Below are 20,996 nucleotides of genomic sequence, written 5' to 3'. Positions count from 1 at the left end.
GAATCTATCCCTCCAGCATGTCCTATTAATAGCCGTGTTGAGGTTTAAGTCTCCCGCCCTTGTGGCTCTGACGGATCTAGATTTTTTGAGGTGAAGCATATTCATCAAATCTGGGTTTGACATGGCCTTGTATGTTAGGCAAATCAATCACTGCTTGATTTTGTCAAAATGCTAATTGGAAGTTACAGTGTAATTTTCCTGAACTGATGTGAAGGAACCGAGTTAATGCACATACACACAAAACAGTTGCAAGGTTATCTGGTGCTGTGTGCAGTTCCCTAATTTAGCATCCTCCTCCCACTCAAAGCTGAAATGCAAAAAGAAGGGTTTTCTCAGCAATGAAGACCTAAAAGGAAAGACGAAAGTGTTAGTGCACTTCTGTAACTGTAGCAAGCCACTTTTTGTGCTTGTAGCAAGTTATGCTTCTTATATTTGTAGCACATTGCTTGCTACAGTTATCACCACACACTGAATGCTTCAGTGCTTTAGCATTATTAGTGGTAACCACAAATGCAGTATTGGCCATGTGGCAAAGGTATTCATCAACAATTGTACAATATCATAACATGAAAAGAAAACATAAAGATGCAACCAGTATACACAATAACATGCACGCATCATAACGGGTTCACTACACATTACCGAAAACCCACAATGCCGACGCCCATACACCCGAGACCAAATACCCGAAAGACTACAAGACCAACGGACCACAAGTGCGAAATTCAAAATCGCGAACGTTTGAAACATATACAGTACACACATACACAAACACACAGCTTCCCCCCACAATCAAATGAATAAACTTACACTATATTTAAGTAGGGGGCAAGCCCCCCTGCACTCCCCCACACCCCCCTACTTTAATATTCTAACTCCGAGATCGCAAAAACACACACACAAGACAAACTCACACCCACACATTACAGTCCCTCACACATACACCACAGTCACAACACACACTAAAGCCCCTCACAAACACACTTACACACACATACTTACCTGAACTGCAACACCAGAAGCGCTAACTCAAAATCTCTGAACATCGGGATTATGAAATTCGCGCTTCTGGTCTTGCGATCATCTGGTCTTTCGGTGTTCTGGTTCCAAGCGCCGGTAATATGGGCGTTCGCTCTTCCGTAGTGAACCCATCATAACAGTTAGACATTTAAGGCATCCTTATTAATTTCACTATTACCTGCTTCATGCAGATGCAAATATAAAATATGGGTTACATTAGTAGGGTATTATTATAGATAATAAATGGTGGTTAAAAGCTGTATCTCTAGGTGATAGCTATTGCTGATGTGATGTCCTGACCCCACATACAAAATAGGAAAAAGGGGATTGATGCCAATGCCAATATACTCCCAAGATAGCTGAGGATGTGGAATGCAGGAGTCAGGGTTTGTGATTGGGTGATGTTGCTGAGAGTCAGCAGTTGTGATTGAGTGGTGCTGCTGTGAGTCATCTGTTCTCACTGGGTTGTGTTGCTGTGTGTCAGTGGTTGTTATTGGTGGTGCTGTTGTGAGTCTGGGCTGTCACTGGGTGATATTTCTTTGAGTCAGAGGTTTATCAGTAGGTGGTGCATTGGAGGTGTTATTGAATAATGTCTCTGTGAGTCTGAGGTTATCATTGGGTGGTGGTGCTGCTGCTGAGTGTCAGAGTTTGTTATTAAGTGTTGTAGCTGTGAGTCAGGGTTTGTCATTAGAAAATGCTTGTGTGAATCGGGGTCTGTCTTTGAGTTGTATTACAGAGACTTGATGATACAGGAGACTTAGAACATGTATAGGTTAATAGATTCATAGGCATGTACTAGGCTAACCACCACAAGGGCCTTTTTAAACATAGCCATGTATCCCAAATCTCTGACAAGTTGTAGTACCCTTGATAAGTGTAAGCAGGGGCTTGGGAGATTAAATATTAGCAAGCAGGGGCCTGAGTGATGAACCATTTACAGGCTACTGCTGTCCATTAGAAACATAGGTATCAAACCAAGGATGAATTTCCTGTTCCCCATCCAGTTGTCCAAGTTACACTTGAATTGGGTTAGGGAGGAGCTGTGCCTTACATAGATGTAGAGCGTGTTCCAGAGAAGAGGTATTATCTGGAATACATACCTGTCTCTCCAGAAAGTCCTGTTTATATCACCAGCAAGGTTTAAGTCTTTAGAATGGGTAATTCTGGCGCTGTTTGTTTTGCGGATAAGCAGGAGATCCATCAGGGTGGAGTCTGACAATACCTTGCATGCCAGGCATAGATCTCCTCTAAAACAGCTTGTAGGTATAAGAATATGGGGATCGGGCTTTGACCAGTTTGAACAGGACATTTTGCTTATTCCCTTTATTCTTTTAGTAAGGAACATCTGTGGACATTCCAGTTGTTGGATGTGCCTGGTTAGGTACATACCAAAGGGGGCATTTTACTCAGTGATAAGTCTGATGAATGCATAATACAGTGGAATAATGACTTCCTTGGACCTAGATGTCATACCTTGGTTTATAAGTTGTACAGCATCAAATTACTTCCTCACTACTGTAGACACATGATGGAAAAAGGCTATGTAACTGCCTGTGTGTCCCCCCAAGTCCCTGACTACTGGGTCGACTCTTAGGGGTGTGTCGTCAGTATGATAGATGCTAGGGGTGGATGACCTCGCAGAGGATACTATTATGCATTTTTTGGAATTGAAGTTCCACAGCTCTGTTACTGAGGGCATTTTCTGTGTTGAAAAGTCCTTAATAATGTCCATTCTGATGGATAATGCTTTGTCTGATAAACCGTACTAGATAAAAGTCAGACGAAAGTGATCATGCCACTGTGTGGTTTTGAGTAGGGGAGGGGGCAAGAATACAGCGACAAATATGATGGTGTGAGATTTTAGCAGAGTAAATTGCACTCTTCCTGAGGAAAGGATCAAGGATGAGTGAGGTGAGCAAACTGCGGCAGAAAAAGAGGTATTACAATGGGTCAGTGCTGGAGTTTTCAGGGCTATAAACAAATGTCTGAGGAAGGGGCCAAAAGGCAAAAAGAATAAAAAAAATGATGGCTACATAGGAATATAAGGCTAGCAATTAGTGCAAAAAGAAAGGTCATAAAAAAGTACAAAGGAAGATTGGGAAAAGGCATATTATAAGAGACTAGCAGAAAGTCGACAAAGGTTGATAGGACAATAATGGCAAAGCATGAAACAGAGTTGGTAGAATGATTCAATAAAAGAATCAAGGGCTCATTTTGGTATGTAGCAGAAAGGGATAAAAAGAGGAACAAACCTGATAAGCTGAGCAAAGATAGGTAAAATCAAAGATACTGAACGAATATTTTGCTTTAGTCTTCAGAAGAGAAATAAGTAGAGGCTGCCATGCTGGAAGGGAGATGAGATAGTATAGGAAGAGGAGTGGAAAGACATGAGAATACAGAAGGTGAGGTGGACAAAAACAGGTTGTGCTTAGTAAGGATAAAGTGCATGCATCAGTTAGGCTACCTCCCAGAGTTCCCAAAAATATGGACAACTGTGTTGGTAGAGCCCCTTATGGAGATTTTCAACATATCACCGGTTAGTGCAGATGTGCCTGAGAACTGGAAGAAAGTGTGGCATCTTTGTTTTGGGGGGAATGCAAGTAAAATCTGGGGACTAGCTTGAGAGGACTTAAGGTAGCATTTCTCTAAGTCAGCAATCTCCAGGAGACCAGCCAGTGGAGTCATGGCCAGATGGAGCTGTAAGCCAAACCAGATATAGTTTCACGACTGGGTTGTTGATATATCTGGTCTACCTAGACTTTATCAAAACCATCGTGGTAGTCCCACACAGGAGGCAGATACAAAAATCTGAGACTATGTGCACCAAGGTTGAGGGGCTGTGTAGCTGCATGGTTCAATAGTAAGACACAGAGGATTGTGGTGAGAGAGGCAATGTCAGGAATTAGGGAAGGGACTTGTGTTGTAGCAAAGGAGTCCATCATGGGTCTGGTATCCTTAATGTTTTAATTTAGGCATATCTGGAGTTAAACAGAGAAAGGTCAGTCTCTGCTGATCACTCAAAGAGTCAGGAGCAACAGTAGATTAATAGAAAGAGTGTAAGTAGGGATCTGCAAAAGGCTCACCACAAGGAGAGAAAGGTTATAGCTGAGGTTTGGCACACAGAGATGCAAAATACTGCTTTTGTGCTACAACAGCTCTGGTGTGAAATATCAGATAGGGTAGCAGAACTGCTGTCAACAGAGCATAAAAAGGATCTTGAAATGCTGCTTGGAACTACAATGGACAACTATGAGGAGAAGTAGAGGGAAGCATTAGTAGTAAACAGAACGCTGGAGTGTATCCTTAGACAGAAGCTTCTTGAAGCAAAACGTACTGCTCTAGCTGTGCTGGGCTTTAATCACACCATACTCTGAGTACTCTGAGCAGTTCAGGAGACCATACAAGGAAAGGGACATCAGGCTGCTAAAAATCTCCTAAGAAAAGTCATTATAAATGGGTTGGAAGGGAACATAAATGATTAGAAATTATAAGAGCTAAAGTTTGCCATTTGAGACTAGATTAGTCAGTGCACTAGGTCATGTCAAGAAGATATGAATGGCATTATCCTGAATGGGAAGGGCAAAGGGGTAAGCGGGGGCAAAGGTGATATATCGCAATAGTTAACTACTTCATGGATCTCTAAAAAACACTTCTTCACAGTGAGATTTGCAGACCTACAAAAGGAAATAAAAGAATGGATGGAGGACAGAAAAATTAAGAGTCATTCTAGAGGCAATGGGACAGGTGGAGAAAGAGTAAAGAGGAAAACAGGAATGAAGGGTTGCTACGATATTAAATTCACTTAAAGGTCAGACTGGAATGGCTTTTTTCTATTCTGCTATCAGGTAAATGTAAGTCACTTTGCATGCCAGATACAGTGGTATGGTTGAATGGTTACAAGTCAGTCTGCAGAGGTGAATACCATTTAGCTGGCACAAAATACACTTTATGTCCAGGTCTATAGATCTGATTCAATAGTTACAAGTCATGCTGCGTGTAATCGTGATAAGGTACAATTCAACTGGGTAAAAGTCACTCAGTTATATCCAGGTCCAGAAGTATGAATCAGCGGTTACAAGTCACTCAGTATGTTCATATGCAAAAGTCTAATTCAGTACTTACAAGTCATGTTGCATTTCAAAGTGGTGACGTATGATTCAGTTGTTACAAGCCACTTGATATGTCTACAGGCAGAGGTACTATTCAGCAGGTAACAAATCATGCCATATGTCCAGATGCAGAAACATAATTCAGCTAGTTATGACTCACTTTACCTATCCAAGTGTATAGGTATAACTTGGTTAAAAGTCATGCTATACATCCAGGTGTAGAGGTGGAGGTCATCTAGTTACAAATCATACACTGAAGTCTGGATTACAACTAAGAGAATGCAGTTAACATTTGACTGGTCTGTCAGATCATGTGATAGCCACCTACTAATTGTATCTGTACATCTGCCACTTAGACATCTTCATCTAATTTAGCAAAAATAGCAATTGTTTTAGTAGGAAGTCAATTCTGGTAAGTGTGAATGGAACGGTGTTTTAGTAGGAAATCCGTTCTGGAACAAGTAACTGAGGAATACTCATTAAGGCAACTGTGGTTTGTTATCTCAAGGGTGGATGATTAGAATTACCATCATAAACAGTTTGTACATAAAATAAGTGGGTAATATAAGTGAGTACAAACATAAAACATGCTTATGAGAAAATAGGAAAAGGATATTAGAAACATTATGTGAATTCTGAATATTATAAAGATGCTTCAAACTTTCCAAGTAAAGGCCTATTAATAGAGGCTTAATAGGCCTCTTAATTTTCTTTCAGGTAAAAAAGAAAGCAAGAAATGTCCAGCCATTGTCATTTAGTTTATTTTCTTTTTAGTTTATAATCAGCATGGAAGATTAATATATTGAGGAAAGCAGAGTGAAATGGTGGCTTTACCATAAGGTTGTTCCCCTTAGTAAGTAATTTTCATTTTTATCAAGCTATGTGCAAAATTGGTGGAAGAGAATCAATTCATAACATGAATATATCACTGCCTTGTAGATTGCTGTCATGTTGTGAGAGGAGTCATTTGTGTATCTCGCAGCAGGGTCTCACCCTTAAGAAGTGCGGCTCACAATGCAAGTTGTGAGCCTCCCATATCACACTAAATCAAAATGGATGTGTGTGCCAAGCAATGGTCTACATGAGTGAGCAGATGACAATGGATAAAGAAGGACATTTACAATATAATCAACTCAAATTTATACAGTGATGGAAAAGAAAACCTTTCAGATGCTTCTACTTCATGAATTTCAGCTGCTAGAGAGAAAAAATAGCTGGTAATATAATTTATCTAACAGCAAGAGACTGGAGCAGGAAACAATCATCATCTTCTTTCCGCTGTTCCCATTAGGGGTCGCCACAGCGGATCATCTGTTTCCATTTCTTCCTGTCCTCTGCATCCTGCTCTGTCACACCAACCACCTGCATGCTGTCTCTCACCACATCCATAAACCTTATCTTAGGCCTTCCTCTTTTCCTGTTACCTGGTAGCTTCATCCTTAGCATCTTTTTCCCAGTATACTCAGCATCCCTCCTCAGCACGTCCAAACCAATGTAATCTTGCCTCTCTGGCTTTGTCTCCAAACCTTCCAACCTGGGCTGACCCTCTAATATACTTATCCCTAATCCTGTCCACCCTCGTCACACCCAGTGCAAATCTTAATATCTTTAATTCTGCCACACCCAGCTCTAACTCCTGCCTTTCTGTCAATGCCACTGTCTCCAACCCATATAACATAGCTGGTCTTAGTACCCTCTTGTAGGCCTTCCCTTTCACTCTTACTGGTACCTGTCTGTCACAAATCACCCTTGACACTCTTCTCCACTCACTCCATCATATATCAGGAGCGAATTTATGAAATCTATTTTAAATAAGAATATTGCATTACATGATCAAGTGACGAGGAAGAAGAGGTCAAGCGGGGATTCATTTCTTTTGTCAGTCTGCGAAGAATACAGCACTTTTTGTTGTACATATGTTGTGTGTTAGAAATACTTTACAACATATTTGAGATGGGGTTTGGGTATTGGATTCCAGCAAAATAAAAATGGATTCCAGCACAGCAAGTTTATGGGACAGATTACCAGAATATGATCTTTAAATGAAATTAGAATGATATGATGGGCTTGCAGAAAATTGAATTAAAAATCATCTGCTGAGCTTGTCTTTGAAAAAATGCTGTCACACCTGTCAGACTGTAATGTTTTTTTTTTATCATATCTCTAGCACATGTTGCAGAAAACTGAATATACTGCTAAAGTTCTGCCAAGACTTATAAATTAAAGAATAACTTGAAACAAAACAAAGATGTCAGTGAGTGTAAATTTCCTCATAGAGTTCCTAAGAAGCAGACGAAATGTGCATGTTATACACAAGAAAAGAAAGAAATATTTCCAAGCATTTATTCAGAATTGAAAAGATATCCCTTTCATCATCTGTTTCCATATTGTATCAGCCTTCCGCCTCCTCACTGAACACTGCGAAGGAAGAACAGACAACTACAGTGAGAGATTTCCATCTTTTTTTGGGAGCCTAGATGGCTAGGCTTAAAATGCCTCACAAGGGCAGTTAGCCTAGTAGGAACCTATATGAACCTATATATATATATATATCCTTATGGCTGTTCAGACACTCACACAAGCTGATAAATGCATGCTAACTTGTAGTCTACTGTTTAACAGACTTTTTTAAACCTTACAGGCTAGACAAACTGCATCTGTGTATCTAATATTTTAAGGATGAATTCACAAAAGGCATTAAGTTTAACAGTACGTACTTTTTCCTTTAAAAGGACTTATGTATCACCCAAAAAGTTCTAGTTTTGCATATTTGATTAATTCACATCATTAATAAACTTCAAAAAAACTCTGCAAACCATGTTTTATGCAATTTGTAAACCCCTAAGGTAGATGCTTGCACTGATATGCACTAAATCTTGCAATCATGCCAGGACAATATTAACCACCATCTCATGAAGTCCATTTGAAAGCCATTCCATTTCCCTTATTTATGTGTAAAGTCAGCATCTTCACAGAGTACACAACTCTAGAACATTTCTCTAAAGTTGTAATTATTTCCTCATTTTTCAACCTAACACAAACATGCATGTGGGTAGAACAGTACTATAGTGGTTTACATTGATGTTCCCCATCTTTTGGTCCTCTGGTTCATTTCTCTGCTGGGGCTTTAGTCTGTATGAATTCTGTACATCTTCCTTCTGTCTGTGTTGGCTTTTGCTAGGCATTCTTCCCACATCCCAAAACATGCTGTGACACAAACTGGTGAGCTTCTAAACTGCCCTTAGGTATGAATGTGCATGGTAACCTCCAAACTCTGGACCCCACCCAGTTCGGGTTTGTGAAAGGCAGATCATGCCTCCTGAACCTGATTGACTTCTTTGAGGCAGTCACCAAAGCTGTAGACGAGGGTAAGGTGGTTCACACAGCCTATCTTGAACTCACCAAGGCTTTCGACACCATCCCCCATTCTGGAATTATAGCTAAACTCACTAAACTAGGTATAAATCCCTATGTCACAAGATGGGTTGTCAATTGGCTCACTGACAAAACCCACACTGTAAAAGTTGCAGACTCCAAATCTGACTTCAAACCAGTGACAAGTGGAGTACCACATGGTTCAGCCCTGGGACCTCTCCTGTTTGGTATCCACTTCTCTGAAGTGCAGGCTAACACAGAAGGCCTTTGGCTAATGAACTTTACAGATGACTGCAAACTAGGAGCCATAGCTGTGTCCCCAAATGATGTGAACATCCTACAGGAGGGCCTCACTGAGACAGATGCTTGGTGTCAGAACCATGGCCTCAAGCTCAATGCCAAAAAGTGCATTGTCATTCCCTTTGGTAAAAACTCTGTACCCATGAGCTACCACATAAGTGGCAGTCTGCTTAACGCCAAATGTGTGATAAGAGACCTGGAGACCCCGGTGGACAGTAGTCTCTCCTTTGATAATCACATTGCCACAGTAGTCAAGAAATCCTTCTACATGGCACATCTCATCACAAAAGGATTCTCATCTAGGAAAAAAGAGGTCATTGTTCCCTTCTACATGATACTCATTACACCCATTATACAGTACAGTTCCCCTTTTGGAATGTACCTCACAAAGAGGATTACTGGCCTGAAACAGATGCCCTGCACTGACCATCTCAAAAAACTCCAGCTTTACTCCATAGCTTATTGCCTACTCTGAGGTGATCTCTGCCTAACATATAAAGCTATGTCAAACTCAGAGCTGTTGGACATGCTACACCTAAAGAAATCCCAATCCCTCCGAGCAACACTCTCTGGGGAACTAAACCTTGTCACCACAATAAACAGGACATGCTGGAGGGATAGATTCCTGTCCCAGAGACTTCCCATACTCGGGAACAAGCTGCCCATCTATGTCAAGCAAAGTTCCTCATTAGCACTCTTCAAGAAAAATCTTGATAAGTGGATGGGAAATAGGAAATACACCCCGGGGATAATTTCTGTGGCTCTGATCGACAGAGGCACAAGAAAATAACTTTCTTGGGTGGTGTAAGCCAGGGAATCTTGTTGGCTAGGTTTACTTAGGCCCTTGGGCCGATAGCCTAGTACCTACCTATGAACCTATGTGAATGTGTGTGTTGGGTGTGGATGTATATGCTATGGACTTATATCCTCTACAGAATTGGGTCTCTGCCTTAGATTCATTGCCTGAAGGGATAGGCTGGTTGTCATTTTGTAGTTAAAATGGGATAATGGAGAATGAATGAATATATAAATATATGAGTGCACACACACACACACACACACACACACACACACACACACACACACACACACACACACACACACACACACACACACACACACACACACACACACACACACACACACACACACACACACACATGCACACATTATACTCAGCTACACATAAAATTGTTGCAAAAAATATTTCACTCTTTAGGTTTCAGATGAAACTGAAACATAAAGAAATGGTATCTGGGACTCATGAACAACAGAATCCGAATCAGATAATCTTCAACAAAGAATTGTGGAATAGAAAGAAACTGAACTATTATTATCTCTGTTGTGAAGATACTAAAATTTCATTGTATGCAAGTATCTAACAAAAAAGATGCACAATTTCAAAGCAGTTTCAGAATATTTGGGTGTATAGTTAGATGTGTGAGTCACTGCTATATGAAATGTTTACAAGTACCATTTTACTTCTGCAAACAACACAAAAGTGCCATTAGGATAAATGCAGACTCTGACCAAAGAGCTGGAACAAAATTATATATGAAAACTGCAGTTTATTATATTTTTGTAAAAGGATGATCCCAGCCTCCCCCAATATATTTTATCTCCATGGCTTCATGGTTTTAAAGCAAATGCATTTCTTTTTTCCCAACACTCTGCAGCTTTGAAGTTAGAGTAATGCAGTAAATGTGGTAAGGCAGCTTGTCCCTGCAATATCTTAGTATTTTAAACATTTATGCTGACGATTTGAATGCTTAGCAGTATTATTTTTCTCATGTTCTATTGCTACCATATTTCACAACTGTTGTCATGGAAAAATGCTGTTCTTGATGTGTTATGAATGCTACTTTTTAGTAAGTTTTGTGTATTTCAATGAAGTTCCCTGCACAGTGTAATAATGCTCATTATACAACGACCCCCCATTAATATTCTAAAACGTGCACACTGATTGGTCAGCGTGCACGTTCTAAATCAGAGTTATAGTAATGGAAAAAGGTCTGGTCGCCCGGACTTTTTCCATTAGCATAACTCTTTTTTTACAACAACGGAGAATGCAAGATCTCCGTTGCTTTTTACACACTGTCTCACTGTGTTAAAGGAGTTTAACATAGCAAGACAGCTTTAAAAAAAGCAACGGAGATAGGAAGATCTGCGTTACTTTTTTAAAGCTGTCTCATAGCGAGACAGTGTGTAAAAAGCAACGGAGATCTTGCTTTCTCCGTTGCTTTTTTCAAAGCTGTCTCGCTATGTAAAATGGGTTTTGTAAAAAGCAACGGAGATCTTGCTTTCTTTGTTGCTTCCGCCCACAGCTCTGATGTACTGAGTAAGCATACACATGCGCAGTACATCAGAACTGCCGCAGAATACCAGACAGCTGCAGAAGGGCAGCAAGGAGGCATTATACAATGCCATTATTTAAGAAAAGTAATTATTTTTTTTCTTAAATAACGTCATTGTATAATAGCAATAACCCACTTTTGGGTGTGGGTAATGCTGCATTTACCCACCAACCGTGGGTAAATCCAGCATTACCCACACCCAGGCATGGGTTATTGCTATAATATACCATTGTACTGTTTTAAATCAATGTGATTATATCTGATTTGCTTGCAGCAACTGATGTGTAATTAATTTCTACCTGCTGGTGCTTTAGGACATTTTACATTAATTCATTTTTTTCCCAAACAACTTTATTATAAACATTCCAACATGTAACAAATCTGGCAGTCCACATGCATGGTGCCTTTGTGCAGACATCAGTCTCAATCTTACAGCTCCCCTTTATTTCATTTACAGTTTACCAGCTGGCCCAAGTCTAGTGGTTACAACTCAGATTAAGCTTTGGTAGTGTAGTTATTTTATCCAAACTAACATTCTTCCATCCATTCAAAAACCCCTTTTTCCTTTTGCACATGAGATTGGGGTGTTACTTCATAAGTGACAATCATCTCGAGCCAAGGTTTAAACCTCTGGGTGGCTAGCCCTGCCAGGGTAGTTCATCCATACCACTCACTCACACCTATGGCTAATTTAGAGTATCCAATCCACCTACTGCATGTCTTTGGAATGTGAGAGGAAACTAGAGTGCCTGGAGGAAACCCATGTGACTGCAGGGAGGACATGCAGACTCTACACAGAAGGCACCCCAGCTGAGAATGAAATCAGAGATCCTCTTGCGGTGAGGCAACAACGTTAACCACTGCACCACCTTCCCTCCACCCCAAGCTAACATTAATACTGTATAATTCATTAACATGCCATATTAGTAGGATTGTCAAAACAATATCCTTGTAGAAACTTCACTGCCCTCCCCCACACACACACAGACACACACATAGACTATGTCACTTTCCACAGTTCTTTGGCTAGTGTCCTCTGTTATCCATCTTTTTCTTAGTTGTTTCGCACTTGCAACCTACTGTATAATTTCTCTGTTAACCTCTTCCAAGTCCTCCACCTCAGTTTATTGTTTTTTATAGTTCCTACTATGGGATTGCACTCTGTAGTTCTTATTTCAACCACTATCTGAACAACTTCCTGCTTCAGAGCCCTACCCTTCTCTGTTTCCAATGTCATGTGACTGCTTCTTTTGCTACTGATACTATTATCGCAAGCAGTTCTATCATCTGTTGAAGTAGTTACCCTGTGTTCCTACATATACCCAGGAAATAATGGTTACATGTTAAAAGATCGAACGTTTGAAACATCGAACTGCATATGGTCGAGACCATATGGTCGATGTTTCAAAACATCGATCTTTTAACATGTGTAAAATTAGATGAAAGAAATTAGTTAGAAGACTGTAATGCAGGGGGCAAGCCCTACTTAAATATACCCACTCCGAGATTGCACTACACTGAGAATACAGCGCACAACGGGAAGTTTTCCTATTCCCTGCTGTAGCGCAATCTCGGAGTTGGTATATTTAAGTAGTGGGGTGGGGGTGCAGCCCCCCACATGGGGGTGCAGGGGGGCTTGCCCCCCTGCATTACAGTCTTCTAACTAATTTCTTTCATCTATGTTTACACATGTTAAAAGATCAATGTTTTGAAACATCGACCATATGGTCTCGACCATATGCAGTTCAATGTTTCAAACGTTCGATCTTTTAACATGTAACCAAAATAATTTAGTTCCAGGACCTCTATCTCCTTCTCCAATACCATTTGAATTAGCTGCTTAACCCCCCATCTAAACTCTGTCATTCTCCACAGCACCAGATAATATGCAACCTGTCTCCTGTTCCCCCTTCTACACATCTCATGCAGTTGTTTTCCAATGCACTAAATATCATACCTATCTTTTGCACAGTATAGAAATACTTGTGCAAATTTTCACACAAACATTGTAAATTTCCTGTTCCTTGCTACTTTGGGTAGTACATGTTTTTTTCTTTTCTTTTATTGTTATCTCAACGTCTAGAGATTTTTTCTCTGCTAATTTTACTCTCCAAACCTTTTTACATTTGGTTCCTCTGGATCTGTTTTTAATACATGCCATTTGTCTCTTTTTTAATGTGTTTACTTTCTCATACTAACACTAACCATTTTATCATTTCTTAGTACTCCTCTGACTTTTTTGTGGCCCACAATGTGTCACTTGCCCTCTGCTCTATTTCATTATATAGGTTTGTAGGAAATTACTAGACCAGCTGCCCTTGTGGACCATTTTAAGACTAGCCAATTTCTCTTCTGGTGCTTGAATTAACCTATAGCTATTGTGTTAGATTGACCTTAACCATCCCATGGTCAATAATTATACATTACCCCTAGTGAAAACAAATTGGACCATACCATAGGTAATTTGAGAAGACCAATGTGTGGGATAAAGCATTTAGATGGTATCTTTGCCCATTAGTAGTAAAGGTGAAAGTCCTGGATTAAATTTTCTGTTTCCCATCCATAGCTCCATGTGGACAGGGATGAACTTTGCTTTACCATGTATGAGAGTCTGTTCTAGAGCAGTGGTATCCGCTATATAAATTTCTTTGCCCATCCTCAAGGCTACAGATTTCCAGAACCTTTTCCCAGCTCATTGTTCTATCCCCCACGATCATTTGATTCCAGTATTTGAGTGATGTGCCTTTCTTGTGCCATGCCAAATCATTGTTCATTTGTCCTCTGAGGTCTCTATTAGAAGGGCATTATTGCCATTGCCTGAAATATTTATGGATGGATCTTTGTGTGTATGAAGTAAGAGGCTCCATCACCTTTGGGGTATAATTCACCAGCAGAAGGGAAGCAAATAATGGCAAGAGGCTCCATCACCTTTGGGGTATAATTCACCAGCAGAAGGGAAGCAAATAATGGCAAGAGGCTCCATCACCTTTGGGGTATAATTCACCAGCAGAAGGGAAGCAAATAATGGCAAGAGGCTCCATCACCTTTGGGGTATAATTCACCAGCACAAGGGAAGCAAATAATGGCAAGAGGCTCCATCACCTTTGGGGTATAATTCACCAGCAGAAGGGAAGCAAATAATGGCAAGAGGCTCCATCACCTTTGGGGTACAATTCATCAGCACAAGGGAAGCAAATAATGGCTACTTGAAGGGAGGCCAGAACTGGAGAATGGTTCTGGTAATGGCATTAACGATAGAACTGATCTTTGTCCGGTGAAGACATAAGCCCCTGAGTCAGGACAAAGCCACTCATGCCTGATCATTAGCAAGTCCTAAAGATGAAAGTACCAACAGCAATATTACCTGATATACAAGTGAAATCTGCAAGCTTTTGAGCAGCATAATGCCTAACTTGGCTGCTGGCATATTTGCAATCTGCAAGAGTCAGGTTGGCCTGGATAGGTTAAAGAAATGTTGTGGGGATGTTCAACATATCTTAGGGGCACAAATTAAAAATTAAATTGAAAAGACTTAGCTGAGCTACCAGAATCTTTGAATTATGACCTGCCCTTTCACCTTTTGCAGTTTACTGGTGCTGAGAAGAGAAAGTAGAAGAGGAAGACTTATAGAGCACACGGCCCCAGAAACTCTTGCTAAAACTGTTTCTGCTTTGGCTAATTCTGTAACTAATAAATATTTTTTTTAAAGTTCATTGTTCTGAGTCACGTCATAAAAAAAATGCTAAATGAGCAATGGCTTGTGTTGTGGTTCTGAAATAACACATGGCCATCAGAACAAGCAGTCTGCGTTTCACACGAGTTACTCCATGACAAACGGCAAAAATCAAAGTTTGAAAGGTCTGAATAGAAATGAAGGAAAGTTATTTTTCTTTAAATATGCCAAGTGTGACCCTGCACTGTTGCAAGAAAAAGTCTCATTGGGGTGGCTGATGTTGAGATGGTAGTGCAGATGAGGGAAGCACATAGAAAAATACTGCATGTTTGGTCTTTGGAAGTCATGTGCATTGAGTTGGATTATCCCTGGAAAAAGACACAGGCAATGAAATGCAAAGTTTTGTATTATTTGATGATTATTATAACATCATTTGATTAATTCAATCAAACACAATATGTGAGGTTGAGTTACTCCAAGCATATGCAACAACATCCTGCAACACGGCCATGACAAGCAATCAAGACCATGTTACTATATGCTGATTTCCCATTAAATGGTGCTCCAAATACAAACATCTTCAGAGTGACTTAGGTAATATCAGGTTCCATATCTGCTGTATTAATTCTGCCAGCACAGAATAATATCTGTAGGCTGAATTAATTCTAGCATCCATAGCATAGCTTAGCATCTGGAAGCTATAGTAAATCAACTGGTCATAGAGCACCATGCCTGAGGCTTACTACTTCAACTTAACACTACAAACATGTAAAGTGAAATATTTATCTTTGTTATTTTGGATATGACTTCTCACTACTGGATATCACAAAATAGTACTAATTAAACTATGCTATATGTTGCTTGTCCATTTTCCACACTTACTGACCCCATACATGAGATTCATAATGGATTAAGGTACATTCACCTGAATGCTAGACTCACCTGCAATAATATACACAACATAATCTCCATGATTAATACATACAGCCAAAATTAGTTCTGCATTTCAGAAACATGGATGAAAAAGCACAACTTAAATGAAGAAATACCTCTGCTAAATTGGCACATCAGCAATGATTACCCTCACAAATGGTTTGGAACAGCTACAACACTGATGCAAGAAGAGCCAAATTGTTTCTTGGATATATAATGTAACTTGGCTCTGTGGTACAGTGAGATAAAGCCCTGACAGTACACCAAATTACCTATTTTTGACTACTGGCCTGGGTTCCAGAGGGACAGGCTGAAGGAGGATGGGAGTAAGAGGCCAATGCCACCTCACCTATCCTGGCATTGGGGGTGCACAGGTTGACTCACTGCATTAGCAACAACTATAGGAATACAGCTGTTTTATTGCAGCATGAAAACTAGTGTGCCCATACTCCAAGCAGTGTGCTGCTTAGTCAGACATTTGCACATATGGAGCAACATGCATACATATACCTCTCAAAGGCAGCTATAGCAAGCTGCTGACGAGCTTGGAGAGGGCAGCCCTTGGGATCTGAATATTGGCCTGCTCCCTAACTCCTGTCTCTCATGTTCACCAGCAAATGATTGCACTTGTGGGGCATTTACATCCTACACTGTCTCACCTTTAATATTAAAACATAAATAACAGACATATTCTTACTGCATCAGTTATGTTATGAAAGTTGATTAGTTAGATTAGTCATATTTGCCAGTCATCATTCATAAAAAAAAAAAAAAAAAATGGGAGATTCACATTTGGTGATATCCATGAACTTACATGTATTTATTTATTTAGTTAGTTAGTGAGTTATGTTATTTGTTTATTACAATTTGATAACCGAGTTAGTGGATTGGCCGAATTACCCTTTTCAGCCATGGCCTGAGCTGCAAATGATCAGCCATATATAATCTCAAAGTAGAAACAGTATTACATAAGAATCTTATTGTTACAAATGTTAAATTACATCATGAGCAGAGGGACAATATGGGCTATAGATGCAGAGACAAGAGGAATTATCCAAGTTCACAGCGGCAGAACTAATTAACTTATGTACAGTGAAAACAAATCAGTGTAATTACTTGACTTGAGCAAGGAAAGAAATGTAATTGAAATATTACATTGATTTTATTGTTATAGATTCATAGATTGTCACTAGGCTTGTGACTGGGGGGCTTTCTAAGTCTGGCCACATTTTCCCAAAAGAATAACGATGTCCTATATCCAAATAGGACACTGAAGGCCAGGCATTTATAAGCTATCATGGGTGTCAGGCCTGGTGTAAATTTTCTATTCCCCATCCACTAGTCTAGGTTACACTTAAACTACGTAATAGATAAGCTCAGCTTCTCATAGATTTGAAGCCTGTTCCATAGGAGGGGCAGTCTCTGGGACACATATACCACATGTTCTGTTTAAGTCACAGACAAAATTAAGGTCCCTACACCTTATATTGCTGGTACTCTTTGACTTATGAATATGTAGGAGATTCATAAGTGTGGGGTTTGTGGATGCCTTGTAAGGCAAGCATAGATTACCTCTCAGCAATCTATATTTATTTATTTAACATTTGTTTACCAGGAAAGTCTGACTGGGACAGACCCTGTTTTCAGCAGAGGCCTAGGGAGAAATGCTCCAGGCACATGTCTTTGAAATGTGGGAGAAAACCTGTGCAAGCACAGGGAGGGCATGCAGACTGCACAGAAGGCACCCTGGCCAGGAACTGAACCAAAGAACCTCTTGCTGCGAGGCGACAATGCTAACGGCTGCACCAATGCACCTATAGGAGACTAAATAGAGGGAAAGGAGTTTAATGCACTCTGCATAAGGTAGGTTTGTTAAGCCTTGTATTCTTTTTGTAAGGAACCTCTGAGGTCGCTCTGGTTGCTGCATATGCCTGTTCAAGTATATACCAAAGAGAGCATTGCACTCTATGACTGGTCTGATAAAGGCAGAGTACAGTGAGATAATGACCTGCTTGGACCTAGATACATAGTCCTTACTTATATGTTGCACAACATAAAAGGATTTCCTCATCACTGTAGCCATGTGGTGGTGAAAGGTAAGGCTACTGGCTGTGTGTGAATCCAGATCTCTGACCACTGGTTGGACTCTTAGGGGCATAATATAAAAATGGTAATTACCCAGGATAGTTGACTTCCCAAATGGTACAATTATTCATTTATTAGCATTGAGTTTGGCACCATTTGTTGGCCAGAAAGAGACCTTCTTGAAGAATGCTATTGTCTGCAGGTGAGTCAATAATAACCTTCAACTTGCAAACATCTGCAAACTTAGTCAGGCTTAAACCTTCAGCATTTGCTTCCAGTTCAGAGAAACAGATGATGCCAAAAAGAAGCAGGCCCAATACCAAGCCAGGAGGTGATTCCACTCGTTACTGGCCTGTTGGTGGGGTGGCCTCACCTATTTTGACCTCCTGAGTCCTATCAGTGAACCAGTTGGTTATCCAGCAGGTAATAAAAGGGTTTATACCTAAATTAGTGAGCTTGTCTATAATGCCTGGGTAGGGTATTGTATCAAAAGATATAGCCAGGTCAAGGTTGTAAGCTTAAAAAAAATGTATTTAACCATTATCATGAAAGCAAGTATTGATAACTTCATCTAAAAATATATTTTCAGTTTGGTGGTGAATCCTTTAAGTGTTATTTCAGTTCTAATTTCAGCAAGAATATGGTTCCAAGTTACTGGACCAAATTTGAAAATGTCCTCTCTTATGGCTGTACTGAAGCATAGCCTAACCAATATAATGCCATTGTATTATTCATAGCATGACATAATAAGCTGGCTGCATAAGCAAACATATCCTCCAAGATCACTAATTATCTGCCATAAAACCAGCAAGCACCTTCCTGCAAATCAAGAAGTAACCATAAATATTTGGCATCAATCTCATGCAAAGATATACTTTCCCAGCTTGCAGGAAAACCTAAAATCAGAGTCTAGTGACACCATAACCTCTTAGTGCAAGAAATTTGGGCAAATACTAAAATAACGGGGGAACAAAGGATCAAAAATAGGGACATACTTTAAATATTGCTCTTATAAAGTTGCTAGAATAACATGATTTTTGTTTATGAATACCAAATGTATGCCATTATTTAGTGACTTTGATCATTAGTGATTTGCCACCCCCCCCCCCCACAAATGTTATGAGGAACAGACAAAAAATATAAAGCAAAAGTCTGGACATTAAAGTCTGGATAGTTGAGAGGTATGAGTGACACCCATCTGCAGGCAGATGGAGGTAATGTGTTTCTGACCTATCAAGGAAGGTTATTTTAGATATTAACTGATATGATGAGAGTGTACCTGTGATAATGAATATCAAAGATTCACTTCCATGGGTCATTGGCTATGTTGAATCCCAAGCACTAATCACCAAGGTGGAGAGAACTGGAGGATAGAACAAATGTGAGTCATACATCAGACAACAATCACAGATAAGGCTGGAACATATTTGGTTAAGAAGAACAAATGGCCACAGGACACAGATTTGTAATGAGGGTATTTTTAAAGCAAGCATTGGAGGCAGACCATGCCCCTCAAATGTCCAGATTTTTGCCTCATATTTTTGGCCTGTTCCTCATAAAATTTGCAGTTTTCTGGCAAATCACTTATGATTGAAATCACTAAATAATGACTAACACAGTTGAGATTCAGACTTTATATCCTTCAGAAAATGCATGCCAACACAATTTCTGTTATTCTAGCAACCTTCTAAGTTTATACAAGCAAGATTTAAAAATCTGTCCCTATTTTTTGGACCTTTGGCCTCCATTGATTTGCAACTGCAAGATATTCTTTTCCTAGCACAAAGAAGATGAACAACTGGTAGGTGTGAAGGTCTCTCTCTCTCTCTCTCTCTCTGTCTTTTTCTCTTCCCTGGTTTCTGCCTTTATAAACAAAATTGGGTGAGAACTTGTTCAGGGATAATTCTACAATAATCTTCAAAAGAAACCATGTTTTTTTCCCTAAGGGGCAACGTGTTTATCAAAGACCAGATATGGTTCTCTACACATAAGGGACTGAATCTCTGAAATTCTTTACAGTGTCATGATAGTCACTAGAAAAAAATATATCTTCCAAGAAATTAACTTCAGTGCTGCTGAGCTAACAGGGTCATGCAGCAGACAGACAAGCCATGAAGTCCAGATTCTTGAATGTGGGCAGCTTTGGGCTATAGAGGGATACAGCCTTGACTATGATCAGACAACTCAGTATCAGCTAGTAAGCCATGCAGTAGGAGAGTTAATGAGAGAAGGTGGGAGGGAATGGCTGACATCAGCTCATCCATTGGTTGAGAGGGAATCAGTTTGCTCTGCTGCAGACTGCGCATCATGTAGCACATGGGCTGGGGACATGTGCTTGGTTCAGTGTAGCTACATCTCTATTGTAGTCTTAATGGAACATGCTGAAAGGAAGAAGGCTAAAAAGGCAGTGCATTTTTTAACTCAAATATCAGCTGCTGGCACAAGGTTAGAATAAAAAAAATAGAAAATCTATAAAGATTGCCTGGTTAGCAACCATACTGAATGTGGTCTCACTCAGTGATAGGGAAGGATTGGGCTCAATCCCAGTGAATTCATGATGGTCAGTAGGCATGAGGCTAGAAAAAAAGAATTAAAATATCCTAGTGAGGGGTGGAATTTTTCAAAGGAGGATGGAGATGCTATATCCTTTCAAGAAATTACTAGCACAGGTCATGCTAGTCTACATTTCTGCCATTTAAAATATTGTTCTGATGCACGGCAATAGCCGACTCATTCATCTATGCATGCAGCTTTAACATGAAATAATAGAGGCCAAAAGTGGAACTAGCTGCCATCCCAACAATGGGGACATCTTTCACTTGGACTAGGAGAGTTTCTTGCGTATCTCGGCCTACAGACCTCAGAACCTGAAACTGGACACTTCTCTGCCACCAAGGGTTGGTAAGAATGAGTTTTAGTTCTTTCCTGAACTTTGTTCTGCTTTGGTTAATACTCAAGTTTGATACAATACAGAGAATTTAGAATATTTATTGGCTAGTCAGTACAAATCTGCAAGGCAAAGAGAAATATTTGTTCTGTATGTGCCGGAAAGCTCTAAAATGATTGAACTCAAGCTTGAAGATGCATTCCTACTTTTAAGATAGTGGCCAAATAAAAAGTAAAATCCATCTACAGGAACAATAGAAT

Source organism: Protopterus annectens, chromosome 12.part0, assembly GCF_019279795.1.
Source record: "Protopterus annectens isolate FY-2018-M chromosome 12.part0, PAN1.0, whole genome shotgun sequence".
Taxonomy (NCBI): domain Eukaryota; kingdom Metazoa; phylum Chordata; order Ceratodontiformes; family Protopteridae; genus Protopterus; species Protopterus annectens.
This window is presented reverse-complemented; position numbering follows the sequence as displayed.